This window comes from Polistes fuscatus, unplaced genomic scaffold (genome assembly GCF_010416935.1).
Source record: "Polistes fuscatus isolate 324 unplaced genomic scaffold, CU_Pfus_HIC Scaffold9, whole genome shotgun sequence".
Lineage (NCBI taxonomy): Eukaryota > Metazoa > Arthropoda > Insecta > Hymenoptera > Vespidae > Polistes > Polistes fuscatus.
In genome coordinates, this window is record NW_025113173.1 from 8,271,534 (window position 1) to 8,290,764 (window position 19,231).

General features: G+C 36.5%; 1 pseudogene; it reads right to left on the minus strand.

Moving 5' to 3' along the window:
* Positions 1-12,760: 12,760 nt before the first annotated feature.
* Positions 12,761-19,012, minus strand: LOC122525759 (annotated as a pseudogene).
* Between the last annotated feature and the right edge of the window lie 219 nt (positions 19,013-19,231).

Below are 19,231 nucleotides of genomic sequence, written 5' to 3' on the forward strand. Positions count from 1 at the left end.
ATTAGAGTGTCAGGAAGACGAAGATGATCAATTAAAATTGTGAATTTAATAAAGATAGAAGATATTTATGAAGATCAAAAGAAAAATGATGATATAAAAACTCACAAAAATAAATTACGGTTAAAAGAGAATTTGTACTTAAAAAAGTAAGAAAGAAAGAGAAAATCGTACTATCAGAAGAATTCTGCAAGAGATTTATAAAAAACACCCACGAATATTTCTGTCACATCGGCATAAAACAAATGCAAAGAAAGATATTACCACACTATACAGCAAATAATATTTCAGAGAATATAGAGCGAATATGCAAAAATTGTGAAATCTGTATAAAAAACAAGTAGAGAAGACAAGATAAGATTGGTCTGATGTCTAATCTTGGTCCAGCAAAAGAACCATTTGAAATAGTTTCCATAGACACAATAAAGGGATTCGGTGGTTCACGATCCAGAAAAAAATATTTACATCTTCTAGTAGACCACTTTACAAGATTTGCTTATATTTGACATCAAAAACACAATGATTTTATTAAGTTGACGAAAAACGTGCTAAAAGAAGACAATATAAAGATGATTTTGACGGACCAATACCCGGGCATAAACTCAAATGAATTCAAGAATTACTTGGAAAAGCAAAAAATTACGTTGATTTTTACGGCAGTAAATGCTCGATTTTCTAATGGTTTAAACGAAAGAGTAAACGAAACCTTAGTAAATAAGATTAGATGTGCAATGTATGAAAAAATAGAAGGAGTGCATTGACAACTGTAGCACACAACTGCGTAAGGAGATATAATGAAACGGAACACACAGTAACTAGATTTAGTCAAAAATATTTATTACGAGGGGAAGACACATCAACATTACCAAAGGAGTTACAGAAAGAGAAGGATAATAATAGGCTAGACAATGATAGAACAATTGCCTTCAAAAATAGCACTAAATGTCATGAATACAACAAGAGATTATATGATAAAAACAGAAAGGATAACGATTTTAATATCGCAGACTTAGTATATGTTGAAAATAGTAAATCGATATAGGACACAAAAGAACAGTACTAAACTTGTTTCATATTTCTAAACTTATTCCGGCTTCTAATGATTCAATTGGAATAGGTGCTGCTGGCACTTGATTACGACTTTCTGTAATGTGTACAAAAAAAAAAAAATTTATGTACCAAAATTTTTTTTTTTCTTTCGATGGGAGGAGATGTAAGGACAGTAGTTTTAGCTATATTGAATTTAGCGCGTAAATAGGTTAGGGAATAAAACAGGTGGCGTTAGTGCTACAAAGAAAGCAGGAGTGAAAAGATATAGAGATTAAGAGATATATGTAAGAAAATTAATCAAGAAACAACGGTGTTGATATTAGCATTGAATGTTGTTTCTTTGTTATTACAGGTAGGATAAATAATTAGTCAAAGTTGCTACATTATTATTTTGTTCAAAATAAAATAAAATCTTTGTTATTACAGAGAAACAATTCTACCTATTATCTACCAATAACCTGCACAATAAATAAGACATTATATATATATACACACACACACATATATATATGTGACACTGTAATATTTCCTATTATCGTAATAAGCCTTGGTATATCTTTGTGCAAGCTTCTGAAGGTCTTCATCTTAAAGTTTCTCATCGAAATTACTATGTATAGTCGGAAAGAGAGTGAAAGGCCGCTCCAGATTCGTTTGTTGATTCGAGACAAGGGTGTTGCAATAAGAAAGAGTATTTCCAACAATGAGGAGAATGATGATGTCGAAAGCGCTTGCCACCGATTCGTTCAACTTACGACTCAGAACAAAATAACATCTTCTTTACTGGTACGAATAATGTTAATAGAAAATATTCATATTTAATAACGAATTCTATTTTCATATATATGTTATTTATTATTAAATAAAAAATATTTCTTTTATTGTAAGAGAAAATGAACTTTCTTTATTACTGACTCAATTGCGTTCTTTTCATATTCTTTTCTTTTTTTAAATGTAATTTTGAGAATTGCCGAAGAAGTAATGTGAAATTGACGATTTTTAGGAATACTTTCATCACTCACACGATTTACGTTGCAATGTGAATGATCTTGTGTAAAAAAGAAATATACATATGTAAAGAAATATTATTTAATTGATTTACCGCGTAAGTCGAAATTGTTGGTACGTACCTGACATACAGGTCAGCTGATGTAAAAGAAAGGGGGAATAGATAAGAGTTGCGAGATCAGTCGCGAGCGTTTACTTGAGCAGTAGGAACGATATGGTTTATAATGAACACTAAATGTCGTTTCTTCTCGTTACAGGTAAGAAATGTAAATATTAGTCACATAAGTTTGAAAATAAAAGTTTAAATCTTCTCGTTACAGAAACACAATTTTGTTTTTAACTGTACTCGACCTACACATAAATAGTCTTATAAAACGACATTTTTATCCGTTAAAATTCAAAAAAAAAAAAGACTGAAGAAAAATGGAGAAATTACGTTTCGAATTTACTATGAAAGCAGTCACAGACAAGAAATCAAACGCGCTTTTAGTGATTTCCATTACAACACCAGACGGCGAAATTTTTGACCCACCAGAAGAATTGCAGGATGTGAACTTACACACGGAAATAATGAAGACCGATACTTTTAAGAAAGTTAAAACTCAAACTTATAAAGGAATCAGAAGAGAAACGCGTGGATTGGATTAAACTCTGAGTTGCGGGCTAAATACATTGATGGAGGGGGTAATATCCAGTTCGGGTATATGTTATTAGAAGAAAGATGGGAAGAACCGAATGCTAATAATTAAAACGGCCTATCAAAGACGATCTGAAAAAAACTTTAAGTAGTGGATCCCAAACAACGACTGAACAAAAGAGGACAATTAAGTCATCTTCAGAAAGGTTCATGTTAGAAAAATTCACCGAATAAAGAGCAATGTTACCCAATGGATAGATCTATTCGAAAGAGAATGCGAACGCCTGGATGTGCAACGAGATGAGGAAAAGATAGAAATTCTGAGATTGTTCTTAGAAGGTTCTTGTGTGGACTGGTACAGTTCGATATTGATGAAACACTTCATAAATTCGAGTTGGGCAGATTGGAAAGAAGATTTCGTTGATACTTACTCAGATAAGGGATGGTCAACAGCCAAATATGCTATAAATTTTAAATATATAAGTGGCTCATTACTGGACTATGCATTAAAAAAAGAAAAATACTTCTGGAAGTAAATAAAAATATGAATGCAGAAATGATGGTATTATTATCGCCACTAGTCTGCCAGACTACATCACGGATAGAATTGACCGAAACGAAATCAAAGGAACGAAAAATTTGTTAAACAGGATCAAAAGTCTGGAAAATTTGGTAGAAAAAGGAGACTTCAGTAGAAAAAAAAATCAACCTCAAACTTACAAAATAAAGTAGAAAAAGAAAATCCCTGTAAGGTATGCGAATTAATGGGTAAAAAATTAGATACCACCCCAAAAGCGTTTGCTGGTTCAGAACAAAAACGGATAAAGAGGAAGTATAAAATCCAATAAAATTAGTTAATAACTCACAACTGAAAGTTGAAGAGTCACGCAAACTAGTAGGGCTGCCATTGAAAAAGTAAAGGTATTATTGGATAAAAAATGGAGGTTAATGGAATTTATGACTCTGGTGCGAATGTTTCGTTAATCAGTTCAAAGCTGTTAAAAATCAAAAATGGAAAATCCAATGAGTCCAAAAAATACAAGATTAAAACGATCAGTGGCATAAAAAGAGCTAGTGGTTTTATCACTTTAAGTATAAAAATTTTTAATATTGTGGGGTTTTGAATTGTTTAGAATTGTAGATATGAATGTGTGAATGGTATGTATGAATTCGGCTATGTATCAAAAGATTGTCAGAAGAACATCAAGCCTCAGGAGACGCCGAAGCAAGTGTGTAGTGTGAGTAAAGAAGCCGAAGAAAAGTGTGTTAAAGAAGTGCAAATAGGAGACAGTAATGTTACAGCGTTGATAGATACGGGTAGCGATCTTAGTCTAATTACAGCGAACCAATATTTTAAGATCGGCGCACCAAAATTGGGTAAGGAAATTTTGCGATTTCAAGGCGTGGGTTCTGACTTAATTAGTACGTATGGCGAAATAGAAGCGACGGTCACTATTGATAGGATGGTGTATCCGATTAGGTTGCATGTAGTTTCTGGTACTTTATTGGGTTATGATTTGCTTATCGGTAACGATTTTTTGAGAAAGGTAAGCGTAGTAATTGACTCGGGTAAAGTCTCCATCCGCGATACGAAGGAAAGTCCGGTAACGAACGATGATGTAAACGAAATTTTGAAAATGGATGTAATTAACGAGCGTAATAAAATGGATCTATCTCATGTTGCAAACGAAAGGCATAAGGGAAAAATAGAAACTTTAATAACGAATTATCGACCAGAGGAAGTCCACGAAAAAGGGTTTGGAAAAGAATATTGTTTTAAAAGATGAAGAACCGGTGTACGCGTGTCCGAGAGGGCTATCGCCAAAAGAAAAGGACGAGGTAGATACTAATCGCAGGGGCGTACTAAGTTTTTTCGGACCAACGGGGTATTTTCGAAAGTTTGTGCCACGGTATCCGGTTATTGCGAGACCGTTGTCTAATCTACCGAGGAAAGAAATAGAATTTAAGTTCGGGCGTGAAGGGGAAGAATCCTTCTAGGGAATTAAAGAGATATTGTTTAATAAACCTGTACTGCGACTGTACAGGGTGAACGCCGAAACAGAGCTTTACACGGATGTGCTTGTTAAGGGATGCGAAGTGATCTTGATGCAGCGTGACGATACCGACGATATGTTTCACCCGATATATTGTGCGAGTGAAAAGACTATTGGCCGTTTGTCATTAAATAACGTTTTACCGCGTGGTACTACTTACGCACACGGATAAAGAAATACACAATTACACGATTTCCGCATTGTAACCCTTCTCGTGGTATCTCTCTTTAAAGCACGTTTAAATTTGTTGAACTAGCAGGGTTAATTAAACACGAATTTTTCTTGCACCTCCACGGAAGACTATGCAAATCGACTACTATCGTGAATGGACCGATGATAAGATCGATACCTAGTCAACTTTCTAACGTTAACATTTTGAGAAAAATTATATAGCTAAATGAAAAATCGAAAATATCTATTCCAAATCTTTCTTGTTTCCCTGCCTTCCTTTCAGCCAGTATGCAATCCAGGCAATTGCTTATTGTCTTCTCCACCTTATTCCTAATACCCTGGAACCAATAATCTCTCCTCAAAAGCGCCTCAGTTTTTCCGACAGCAAAATGTCCGTTCTCATGCACCCGACGTATCATTTGTGATTGTAAGGGCTTTGGAACGACCAGTCGGATATCGCCGTCAATAATCTTGTATATAAGTCCGTTTTTAGCCAAATATCCGTCAATCGCCTTCTTCTCTGCCAGGTTAAAAATCCGTCGCACCATCTCATCATCCTGCTGTGCCTTGCGGATTCTCGCCGTCATGTTTTTTCTGTCTACTGTGACCTGCAAACACACCGGTAGAGGATCATTGCTCAAAGCGTCGACATGGGCCATTCTGCTACCCGGATGGTTCACAATGACGTAATAAAACTCCTCGAGCAGTAGGGCCCATATTACGACGCGCACACATAGATCGCTCTTATTCATGATCAGAGAAAATGCCCTACAGTGTGTCACGATTGTAAAGTGCAGTCCCAACAGATAAATTCTAAATTTTTTAAGAGCCCTCACAATTGCCAGCACCTCCAACTCATAACTGATGTACCTCGATTCAGCCAGCGTCGTCTTACCGCTTGCATAATACACCGGATGCATCTTCCCATCGCCATCATCGCGTTGCAATAAGATCGCCCCGAAGCCGAACATCGATGCGTCAGTGTGTAGTTCGGTCTCCGCACCCAATTTGTACAATTTTAATATCGGGTTTTCGCAAAGCTTACCCTTCAAGATTTCGAATGCTCGTCTTTCCTTATCGTCGAACTTAAAATTGACATTTGCTCGCAGCAAGTCACTTAGCGGCCTTGCAATCAAAGAGTATCCCTCAATAAATTTACGAAAATAGCCAGTTAAACCTAGAAAACTCTGCACCTGTTCCGTCTATGCTGGTTCTGGGAACTTTGCTACGGCATTTATCTCGTGCTCGGATGGTCGTACACTACCATCCCTAATTATATGACCTAAGAACTCCACCTCAGTTTTCAACAAAAAACATTTCTTCCAATTAATATGTAAACCGTAGTCCTTCGCCACTGACAAAACCGTCTTGAGTTTTTGCAACCCCGTCTCAACGTCATTTGACGGTATGATCAAATCATCTATGTATACTAACACAATTCGTTTTCTGATAAACTCTTCAAACACGGCGTTAATGTACCTGACGAAGACCGCCGGTGAGTTACACAGTCCGAAAGGTACACGTAAGAATTCATACTGTCCGTCCGGCACGATAAACGAAGTATACTTGCGACTTTCCTCGCTTATCGGGACATGAAAGAAGCCATTCCTTAGATCGAGTGTGCTTTACACTCGAGCTCCCTGCAACGCGTCCAGTTGATCCTCCACCAACGGCATGGGGTATCGGTCTTTCACAATCACTGTATTTATCTTCCTATAATCCACGCATAACCGTATGGAGCCGTCCTTCTTCTTCACCATCACAACAGGACTTGTATACTCTGAAAGCGATGGTTGTACAATATTATCGCGAAGCCACTTATTCAGCTGCGCGTTCACCACATCCCTCTCGGCTTGGGCCAAACGTCGAACCCTCTGGTGAATCGGTTTATTGTCTTTCAAGATAATTGACATTTCCACGCCTACTTCGCGCGTCTTTTCCGGGACATAGCTGTCTATCATTCCACGGACCTCCCGTTGCACTTTCGGATTCTGGATATGGCTGAGATCTACATCGTCACCATCTTGGTCGCATTCAATACGATATATTTCTGGGATGTAATCATTGTGTTCCTCCTCTATTTTTCAAATAACACCTCACCGTTAACCCTCGTGATTTTTACTGTGTTAAGAAAATCGGCACCAAGAAGCAGTTCGTTTCTTAGCAACGCATCAGGAATTACATATATCTCAATTGGATAGAAATCTCCGTCGATAAGGACATCCGTGCTGAATCTTCCTAACGTCTTAAAACTATCGGGCCCAGAACCCTTGAACTTCTTACCACTACTCTGCAAACGCGGTGCACCGATTCTTACGTAACATTCGGCCTTCATCAGGGTTAAATCGCTGCCCGTATCGACAAGAGCTGTCACGTTGAGATCATTCACCTTCACTGTTTTACAAGATTCCTGCGTAAACGACCGCGCAACTACCCCAATATTCCTTACAGTTTCTTTTATTTCTCGTATTGGGCATCCCGGCGCAATATGACCGTGCTCCCCGCATCGGTAACACTTCAAACCACGTTCCTTCGTTGGGCAGCTTCTGCTAAGATGACCCTTCTCTCTGCAGTTGAAACATTCCAGTGGATCCATTCCTTGCGTCCTCCGTCCTGCCTTTCCTCTTCCGGCGACACTTGTCGTTGCCATCTGCTGCAACGGCTTTCCACGTGTCTTGTCGCCATAATTACTAAACGACAAAGTTAGTTTTTCGAATGCGCGCAATAATAATTCAGGTTCGTCAAAACACTGCATCCTTGCTTGATTCCGAAGCGTTGGATCGGGAATCCCTTCGACCAAATAATCAATAAGTTCATAACGGTCTTCAATCGGTACCCGATTAGCCTTTATTATCTTGTCATGATAATAATCTATGAAAGATTCATCCCTTCTCCACACACGATCTTGAAACTGCTTGCGCAAAAACAACTTACTAGGCCTGTGATAAAACATACTCTAAAATTTCTCCATCAAATTGTTCAGGTTGGTTTCCAGAAATTCGGGTCGTGAATGCATCCATTCTAATGCTTTACCTCGCAGTCGCATCCCTATCAAGATCCTTGCCTCGTCATCATTCAATCTGTACGTTCTACGCAGTGCCATCACCTGCTTCTTCCATCCAGGAAAATCTTCAGCCTTCCCATCAAAATAACTTAGTAATTCTGCTATTGTCTTCACGCTCGCCCGCGCATTCGAACTTTGAACCGCTGGTTCATCTTGTACAGATGCGCTTGACTGTCGTAAAATACGCGCTAATTCCAGCTTGCGTTTCACAACCTCCAACTCTTTCTCCATTAATGCTTTTTCACGTCGAAGAAAATCCATCTCGCGTCGATCATGTGTCAGATCGTCCCCTGCTGCTTCACAAAATTCGTTTGTCTGCCCGTCGTCGACTTGGCTTCTCACGTCGTCACTGCAAAAATTCGGCATTCACTCGCCCGATGGATCGAAATCATACAATCGAGCCATTAGCTCAGCCTTCGTACCACATGTACTAAGTCCTCTTCTTTGCAATAACTCCTTGAGCGTCGCCACGGTTATTCTGCTTGAATCTCTGGTTGACATGTTGAAATATCACCTAACACTTTCACAGACCTAATCTGTACCGATATCACAATAATGATCAAATTGCTTGCACACCTGATCTGGCACGATAGATTCAACGATCCCGGCTGAGCCCCCAAAATATGTAAGATCAGGTGTGAGGGAGCAAAACAAAGGGTTAATGATTAATAATGTTTGTGTATATTTTAGGAAAATATCAGTATGACAAAAAAAAACGTTTAAATGCTTCTTTAAATAACAGGAATTCTAACAACAAACGGAACGTCTTGAAATCTAAAAGTTAAACAAATAATACGGTTTTGAAATATAACGTCTTAAACGACTTCGACAAAAAAACAATTTAAACGACTTAATGAACAACGACTTAAACGACTTGAACGACTTTATAAATTATAACTTTAATGACTCGACTAAATTTCGGCTTCGAAGATTTAACTCATTCATGATTTTACATCTTCTCGTCTCAATGATCGGCTAACGACTCTGTCTTTTCTTTTCCTCCTAGCAACGACTCATTGCGCTGGTAATACACCAAACATACGCACATACACACACACACACATCAACATTCGCCCAAACAAACAAATCAACCGCGCTGTACGAGCTATTGCCCATCAGCTCAGGCTTAACTGATGCGCATCATGCTTCGTCCCAACATATATGTGTGTGCGTGTATATATATAAGGTGGAGAAGACAATTGGCAATTGCCTGGATTGCATACTAGCTGAAAGGAAGGCGGGGAAACAAGAAAGATTTGGAATAGATATTTTCGATTTTTCATTTAGCTATATAATTTTTCTCAAAATGTTAACGTTAGAAAGTTGACTAGGTATCGATCTTATCATCGGTCCATTCACGATAGTAGTCGATTTGCATAGTCTTCCGTGGAGGTGCAAGAAAAATTCGTGTTTAATTAACCCTGCTAGTTCAACAAATTTAAACGTGCTTTAAAGAGAGATACCACGAGAAGGGTTACAATGCGGAAATCGTGTAATTGTGTATTTCTTTATCCGTGTGCGTAAGTAGTAGCACGCGGTAAAACGTTATTTAATGACAAACGGCATATGTTTTTCGCGTTTTTTTGGCGACAGACTCTTCATTAGTTTGTTGTACGGGCTATCCAAACGTTCTAAAATCTTCTCCGAGAATCGTTTAGCTGGCTGTTAAAGAGTATTTAATACGTCGGCTAGCCAATTTTCTTTGCTTTAGTTCGCGATCAATTCTCTTTGCTGTGAGCCGTCGCATTTGCCAGAGAGTCACGATTCGCTAACACTACATTTTCGTCGTAGGCGTCTATCTCTTACTCTCTTTCTTCCTTTATTTTAGTCCTATATTTCTATTTCTCTTTCACCGAATATTTATCGGCTAATATACGTTTCGAGACGACGGTAGACCATCTCTTATTCTTTTTATTATTAATCTTCTTCTTCTTCTCATCTCAGGAGACACTGTATATATCAACCTTTCTTCAGGATTAATAGTAGTATCAAATTATTCGAATTAACGCGGATATAAATATATATATATGTATATTATGTTTACAAATAAGTTTCCGTCGTTTTTATGTAGATAGCGCGGCGCGGAGTTTCCGTTAACTTTCGCAGATGATATCCTGCTTAAAAATTAGTTTGGACGTTTAAGAACAACATAACCTATTAATATTTTGATTTCATATTGGTAAAATATAGTTTTTTTTGAAAATATCCAAATTGAGCTAAGTAAGCGTCTTTTGCGGGAAATATTAGTTTACTTCTTTAATATAAGAAATCTGCTGCTGAGGCGCATCGATTGCTCGTAAAAGCATATGGTGAGACTGCTTTAAGTGAGAGAACGTGTCGTGAGTGGTTTCAAAAGCTTAAAAACGGTGATTTCGACGTAGAAGACAAAGATCGCAGTGGAAGGCCAAAAATTTACATGGATGCAGAATTGGAGGAAATATTGGAGGAAGATTCATCTCAAACACAAAAAGAACTTGCTGTTACATTAGAAGTCACTCAGCAAGCAGTCTCACATCGTTTAAAATCATGAGGAATGATTAATAAACAAGGAAATTTGGTTCCGTACGAATTAAAGCCGAGAGATATTGAACGCTAATTATGCTAAGTTAAATACTGCTTGCTAGACATAAAAAAAAGGGTTTTTTACATCATTACTGGTGACGAGAAATGGATACATTATGATAATCCAAAAAGAAGAAAATCATGGGGATTACCAAGCCATGCGTCAACATCAACAGCAAAACCGAATATTCACGGAAAAAACTCATGCTGTGTATTTGGTGGGATCAGCTGGGTGTAGTATTATGAGTTGCTTAATCCGAGCGAAACAATCACCGGAGCCCTCTATCGAACACAATAATTGAGATTGAGCGGAGCTCTGAAGGAAAAAACGCCCTCAATACTATTGTAGACACGAAAAATTATTCTCCTGCATGACAATGCTCGTCCAATGTAGCGGCTCCCGTGAAAAAGTATTTGGAAACACTTGATTGGGAAGTGTTACCCCACCCGCCGTATTCACCAGACATTGCACCGTCCGATTATCACCTATTTCGGTCCATGGCACATGCTCTGTCGGAGCAGCGATTCAAATCATATGAAGATACCAAAAATTTGGTTGATTCGTGGATAGCCTCAAAAGATAAGGAGTTCTTCCGACGTGGGATCCAAATGTTGCCTGAGACATGGGAAAAAGTCATTGCAAGTTATGGACAGTATTTTAAATAACCTTAAAATTAACATTCTTCTAGAATAAATACCTAATTTTTAATAAAAAACGGCAAAAACTTATCTGTACACCTAATATATATATTTCTTTTTACACAAGATCATTCAAATTGCAACGTAAATCGTGCGAGTGATGAAAGTTTTCCTAAAAATCGTCAATTTCACATTACTTCTTCGGCCATTCTCAAAATCACATTTAAAAAAAAAAAGAATATGAAAAGAACGCAATTGAGTCAGTAATAAAGAAAGTTCATTTTTCTCTTACAATAAAAGAAATATTTTTATTTAATAATAAATAACATATATATGGAAATAGAATTCGTTATTAAATATGAATATTTTCCATTAACATTATTCGTACCAGTAAAGAAGAAGTTATTTTGTTCTGAGTCGTAAGTTGAACGAATCGGTGGCAAGCGCTTTCGACATCATCATTCTCCTGTTTGTTGGAAAATACTCTTTCTTATTGCAACACCCTTGTCTCGAATCAACAAACGAATCTGGAGCGGCCTTTCACTCTCTTTCCGACTATACATAGTAATTTCGATGAGAAACTTTAAGATGAAGACCTTCAGAAGCTTGCACAAAGATATACCAAGGCTTATTACGATAATAGGAAATATTACAGTGTCACATATATATATATATATATATATATATATGTGTATGTGTGTATATATATAATGTCTTATTTATTGTGTTATATCAATTTGTAATGTTTGTACGGAAATATAGTGAAAAGTAAAGATATTTTAGTTTAAATATATATTAAATCTAGCAACACACTAAAGTTACAGATAGGTAACTTGAGGTAATACCCCAAAAGACATATCTTCCGTTCTCTTAATAACGATAAAAATTATGAATTATGAAGTTGTTAAAAGAGATAGAAAGAAAGAGAGAGAGAGAAGAGAGAGAGATAAAGGGGTAGAGGGCACAACAATTAGCTGCAATATTTGTAAGTATATTTTGCTTAAAACGGAGTTGCCAGGTCGAACACGATTCGCCGATAGATCTGAGACGGTTCCATAAATTTCGCAAATGCATTTGCGATCCTCGTTTAAAATATTTTATGAACGACATAAAGCATGATCTCAACGTAGACGGATATCTTCGTGGTCAGGTAGAAACGAGTTCGAGTTTTCCATTGAATTTTTCTACGATCGTATTTACTTATACATACGTATACATATAATATTTATATATATATATATATATATAAATATATATATAAATATATATATATATATATATATTGCAATAGTTTACTTGTACGAAGTTTCGTTTTACGATATTTTCTAATACATGGCACAATCTTAAATTCGATTATAATCTCTCTGCCAGAATCTCGTTAGATGGGATCATGGTATGCGTGTTAATGGATGATCTGCGAGAAAAAATGTTAAATAGAACGATATTATTCACGATACAGCGCATAATATCATCGTTCCAATCATCTTTTACTATCACCAACGGTGGTATCTTCTCAGGATCGTTTATCTTATTCGATGATATCGAAAACATTAGATTCCTACTACTTAATGTAATAGACATTTAAGACTCTGTAAGAAAATAAGTATAATAGAAAATGATTTTGTAATTTTATTTATCTATATTTATGATATTTAAAACTTAGAAAGATGCATCTTCAAAGTTCGATACTATGATCTCATTAATTTGAATCGAAAACAAACCTTGAGACGAATGTTTTCTCGATATGTAATTTCGTATTTTGCTTAAAAACTTAAAACAAACTAATCTCTCTCGAAATTTCGTTGTAGTTAAAGTATATAAGAGGTTATTAATTGCACTATTAACAGGAAGTACGAAGACGACGACCCTGGCGTGAAGTTCCGCTAAAAGGAAGTGTGTGAAGTTGGAAGATCTAGAAATGATCGGTGAATATGTCGGTATAGTAAATGGATAATAACCATAGTGCTTAATTACATTAATTACATTATGTTTGATTTTGTTCATCGTTGTTACCTTTCAACAAGAATATTTTTAAATTTATGATATTAAAAACAAATTATTTTTGCTATTATCTTCATCATCATCTTCGTAAAAGCAAATATCTCGTACTATTATCTACACTAATTTACAAAAGAATCTTATCAGAGCACTATCATTACTATTTTACGTCATATATCACCATAATCGAATATAAGATAGGTTTATATACCTTGTACAGGATATTTCATCATAGTCAACATTTTCAAAATGATAATCGGTGCCCAGCAAGTTGCATCCGTTAAGACGATCAAGAAGATTCTTAGAGAAAATTCCATATCGCCAGCTAATATTGAAGTTGCGTGACGAGATCTCTAAATGCTTGCGAACATGCCAACGTAAACGTAGCTGATCGTTATCAGTCTGCGGATGTTAATCGGGTTTCAATGAAAGGATCGTTTGTTAAACGATTAAATCACATTCACTCGAGCTCCTTCGAATTAGTACCAAATTATTTCTAACGGGATATTCGACTCTCTTACCCTAACAAGTTAACTCCTATAATATGAATGCGGAATATTGCCATCCGATCGAGTAATGATCCTTTATGTTCAAAGGAAAGCACATTTATTTGCCCCATAAAACCTTGTACTGTTCTTCCAATGAAAACCTGTATTAAACATAGTCATTATATTATTTGATTTCAAAGAAAACTTCTATAATATCGTGATATACTAGTTCGTTTCAAATTACGTATAATCGATAATAATAAATAAAACTTTATGTAATGTGAAATATTAATACAAAAACGTTTGAAACTTCAAGGAAATTTCGTTCGATAAAAAATGTTAAAATAATTTAATTAAACGACTAATCATATATATACAAGGTCATGATAAGTATGAAAAAATTAAAACCAAAAAGGACAAGGTCATTTTGCTCAACGTGTAATCCATATACGAACATTGCATCATAACGTGTATACCTGGAATAACAGCGAGGATAAAACCGATGATCCATATGATCATTATCGATGCTGTAGCTGTCTGTGGTTTCATAGCGTTATGTCCTTTCAACGGTGCGGCAATCAGTACGAATCGTTCACAAGACATAAATGATAGGATAAGCACGGATACCTTTGAAATCGTTTAACGTTTAACCAATTACATATAATGAATTGAAGCAGAGGTGACAACGTTTTATTTTTTATATTTATTATTTTTATATTATATTATATTTTATATTATATTATTATTTTTATATTATATTATATTTATAATAATTTTTTTTAATGTAAACCAATCTCCGATAAAAATTATTTCAAGAAATGATAATGAAATATATTTTAAAAGCAAATAAAATATGAATTTAAATAGAGGTCTTACTTCTGACGAAATCATTGCTAAAACTCCAAGAAAAGTGCAGGCCTAAGAGGACATCCATGAGTTAGCTTTCTTTATTGTAGTTATCACGGAACTGCAAGTCTACCAGGGCGATAATGTACAAGTATACGTCCATCAGCATGTCGGAAACTGTAAAAGGCATTACGCACAATGCTATTGCTATAACCAACAGTTCTATCATTTATAGTTGTGTTCATATCGTCGGTGGATCATCGTTGCCCCGCCGTTGTAAATCGTATCAGCTAATAATATCGCGAAGCATAGAATAGCATTCTATGTCGAAACATCTAGCGTTACCTTCCTTTTATTATCATTTTTTTTCTTTCTTTATTTCTTGTTTCTTTTTTTCGTGATTTATTTCCATCGTTTGAAATCGTACTGCTAATCAGTAGCTACTCAACATGTTTTATTTTTTAATATTTATATATTATATTTCAAATAACACGTTCACGCTTGGGCGAAAATCTGCGTTTTTCCGCCTGAGGCGGGAGTATCTTACCGCGTTACGCTTCATGGGGCGGGCCAATATCGTTGCTAGTTTGAACACGCTTATTGCGAAATTCCAATTTAAAAATATCGAGAACAAATTATCGATCATCTTTTGATTAAAGATCATCACAGAGAAATCGAAGAAGCTGAAATAGAAAAGAGAAATCCGTCAAGAAAACGTACACATTTTCTACAATCATACAAGGGGCTGCCAGGAATACAAGAAAACGATGTAAAGAATGTTAAAAACAATTATCAAAAATACAAAATAGATTATATGCCGCAAAAAGTTAAAAAGTAACGACATATTTTACGCGTTGTAATGACCAGCCCACATTATGCTTAGAATGTTTTAAAAGTTGCATAAATATAAATAAATAATTGTTATCGATTTAAAATATTAAATGTTAATGTTTATAATATTCAATTTTTATATGTAATATTGAAAAAAAATAAAATCAAAAAATTTTTTTAATGACTAATTTTCTAAAACAAGTGATCTACAAGTGAATCACGCCGCACAACGCGAATGGACAAGTGTGACACACCTGTGGATCACCCCGGCATGAACGTGTTAAATCCAAGTTTTGATTAATTTGCCGTGGAGATTATCAAATGATTTTTAATGACAATAAGATTTACTATAAAAAGAAAAGATGTGTCAATAAAATGTAAAAAAATATTATTCAGAAACAACCAGCAAGATTTTTAATCAGTATACTCATAACACGATTCTCGTCCTTTGCAGTGAATCGTTCCCAAAGTACGAAAGCATTTCCTATAAAAGTTACACAGAAAATTCCTCATACTGCACCTTTCAACATAGACCTGCTTAGCATATACATCAAAGAAGAAAGACCTATTAACATAATACACAAATAATTAAGATATATCATTGAAATAATTTTGATCATCAATTATGACTTATCGTCGGTTGCTAGTGCACACATTTGCACTTTCGAAGCGTACGTCATACTGGAATGAAAATTTTCACAATATTGTAAACTCCCCAACACATAAGAACATAAGACTAACTAACTGCTACTTTCTACTACTTCCCGTATTGTCCGACTGACCTTTATACATTTCCGTCGAACAACGGAGCATCGGCCCCCCTCCATGGGTGACGCATACAGCCCATGCTCCTCACATTCAATCTTAAGAATATCGATACCTAATCAAACATCCGCACGCACTCACACCAGTGCAGGCGCCAACGCGCACGAACCTGCATAAGCGTTTACAATCGGCCAGTCCTGACGGTGACCGCCCTCGGTCACTAGACAATCACACATACATAAAGGCGCAACGTAAAATGAACATGAACATAAAGTTGATACATACATAAGAAGTACATGAATACAAACATAAGAATACAGTTAAAAATTAACACATAAAGAAAAGTAATAATCTGAAAGAATAAAAATATAAGATAATCTATACATAAGAAATACAATTACTCGGATACAATATTACTCTCTCCTTTTTCCGCTCTTTTTTTTTTTTTTTGTTGTTTGATCTAATCAATAACTAAAATAATATTCATTCTTACAAACATGAAGCGAGATGCGATATCGGTGATAATCTTAAAAAGGAAATGAAAGAAACATAATACAATTGGACTTTAATCATAAGAATAAAATATACTAAATATAAACTTTTAACTGTCGGTACACTATCTTTAAAGGAAATAAAATGAAATGAAACATAATACAATTGAGTTTTAATCATAAGGATAAAGTATACTCAATATAAACTCGAGATTGTTCTCTTCTCTCTATTCTTTGGCCTGTTCTGTTCCTCGCCAGGGACGTATGTTACAATATTCCCATGTTCCCTGATACGGTCTTTGAGATATTTGGAAGCCTCTTATATCGGCAACTACATATCTATCGTTTCGTAATTTTTTTATAACTTCGTACGGACAACTAAATTTTGGTATCAGTTTTTTTCTAACCCCTACAGTGCTATCAAAATTCCCTACCACCACATAATCACCGACATTACATTCTGACCGTATCTTATGATGGCGTTTATCATAATACCTCTTGTTATAATTTTGCTTCTCAGCCATTCTATCTTCGGCCTTATTCCTAATTGCTTTTAAATCGCGTTCGCTATTCGCGATGGTGTTTTCTAAATAACTACGGACATTATCGACAATGTAACCCCTCTTGGTCACACCGAATAATAATTTATTAGGATATTCCCCGGTTGATGCATTCGGACCGTTATTTAAAGCGTATTCAATATCCGTTAAAAATTGATGCCAATCTTTTCCCGATGATTTGTCATTTAATTTGGCTAACAAAGGCGCTATAACTAATTTATCCTTTAACTCTTCAATTGCTTGCAGGTGTTCCTTGCTTATTCTAGGCTTTTCCGGACGAGGTGCATCTAAGTAATTTACCTTTAAGATTTCCTTTAATTATTTTGTTTTTCCACCGCGATTTTGGGATTAATGTCTAATTCGGTAATTTGATTATCGGTGGAATCATCTATTTCTATATTCATAATCTGATCTATAACTACCTCTTCTTCGGAGCGCTTATCTTTTCTGCTAAAACTAATCCACATCTTTTTAATGCGTCGCGACCTAAAATAACGGAGTTCATCATTGTAGTATCCGGTACTACCAACAGACGAGTGTCAACCCTTTCGCCGTCATCTAATTTTAAACTAACTTGTATCGAGCCGTGTACTTGCAGACGACTATGATTAATATCATAATATTCACTTCCGAGTTCCGGCGCAGAGTTGATCGGTCCCATCACTAACCCTTTCTTTATGAAACTCACGGGGCTTCCGGAATCCATAAGGTGTCTAAAACTAAGATGTAGTGTATATTGCCTGAATCGACATCATAAGTTATCTTCCTGATGTAGTCGTCATCGTGGTCACGTTCCTGGTGACGCTGTGGGCTTCGCCACCCTTCTCGGGCATTCTGGTCTAAGATGTCCATGTTTACCGAACTTGTAGCAGCTGCCTCTTTCCCTCTTCGGACGGGGGCAGTTCCCCGCAAAATGTCCTGTCTCTCCACAGTTGAAGCATCTGGCATAATTTTCCTCCGACGGCCTCTTATGGTCGATCGGTTTTCTTCTTCCTTCTCCCGTCGGCCGCCTTCCTTCGTATTTTGTAGGACTTCGAGGGCCCGTCGCTCGCACCCTTAACCCGGCGTATAGCGTAATACTTTCGAAAGCCGTCAGCAACGACTCCTGGTCTCGGAAACCAATCATCCGGGCCTGGTTTCTTAATGCAATGTCTGGAATGCCGTCTATCGCATACTCCTAAATTTCTTGTTCTAGGAGGGGAATTCGGTAACCCAGAATCATTTTGTCATGTAGGTAATCTCTAAACGACTCGTTGCCGTTCCACCTACGTTCCTCAAACTGTCTTCTCAACGTGATAACACTTTGTCTCGAGCTAAACATCTTCCCTATTGCTGCTAATAATTCCTCCACTCCATAAGTCACGAATTCGGGTTTTGAGTGAAACCATCGCAATGCTTTTCCCCTCAATTTTAGACTAATTATCATAACAATTTCGGTATCCCGAAGCTGGTGCATTCGTTGTATATAGCGCACTCGTCTTTCCCAGACGGTAAAGGTACCAAGGCTTTAATCAAAAACGTCGATCATATCAGAGATTACACTCAAGCTGACCTCGCGGTGTCGATCATTCACTCCTGGTCGTTGTTCCGTTGTTCCCCTAGTTGCCCGACCTCACGCATAAGGTCTTCTACCTGCCGACGGAGACTTTCTACTTCGCCGTCTTCGGTGGCCGGTGTTTCTAAGGCGGTCGCTCCATCGTCGTAAGTTGTATCTAAGATAGCTTCATCCCTCCAATGAGGTTCAGCTAAATCGAATCTTGCTATAAGCTCGGCTTTCGTGCCGTACGTCGCCAAGCCTCGAGCGCGTAACTTTTCTCTTAGCTCGGTTACTGTAGGTTTGCAGGTTGTTGCCATGTTTCTTAATTTTCGTAGACACTTTCAATGCAAACGTTTTCTAAATTTTTAGATTTCGAATGTTAAGTCACTCAAACACGTAAGTTCACTAATAACTTCTCTAATAACGTAATAGATTCAATCCCACTTTTCATAACACACGCGCGAATCGCGAATTTCTAATTTAGCGAGTTTCAATCCCACTTCTGAAATTTGTAAACTCCTCAACACATAAGAACA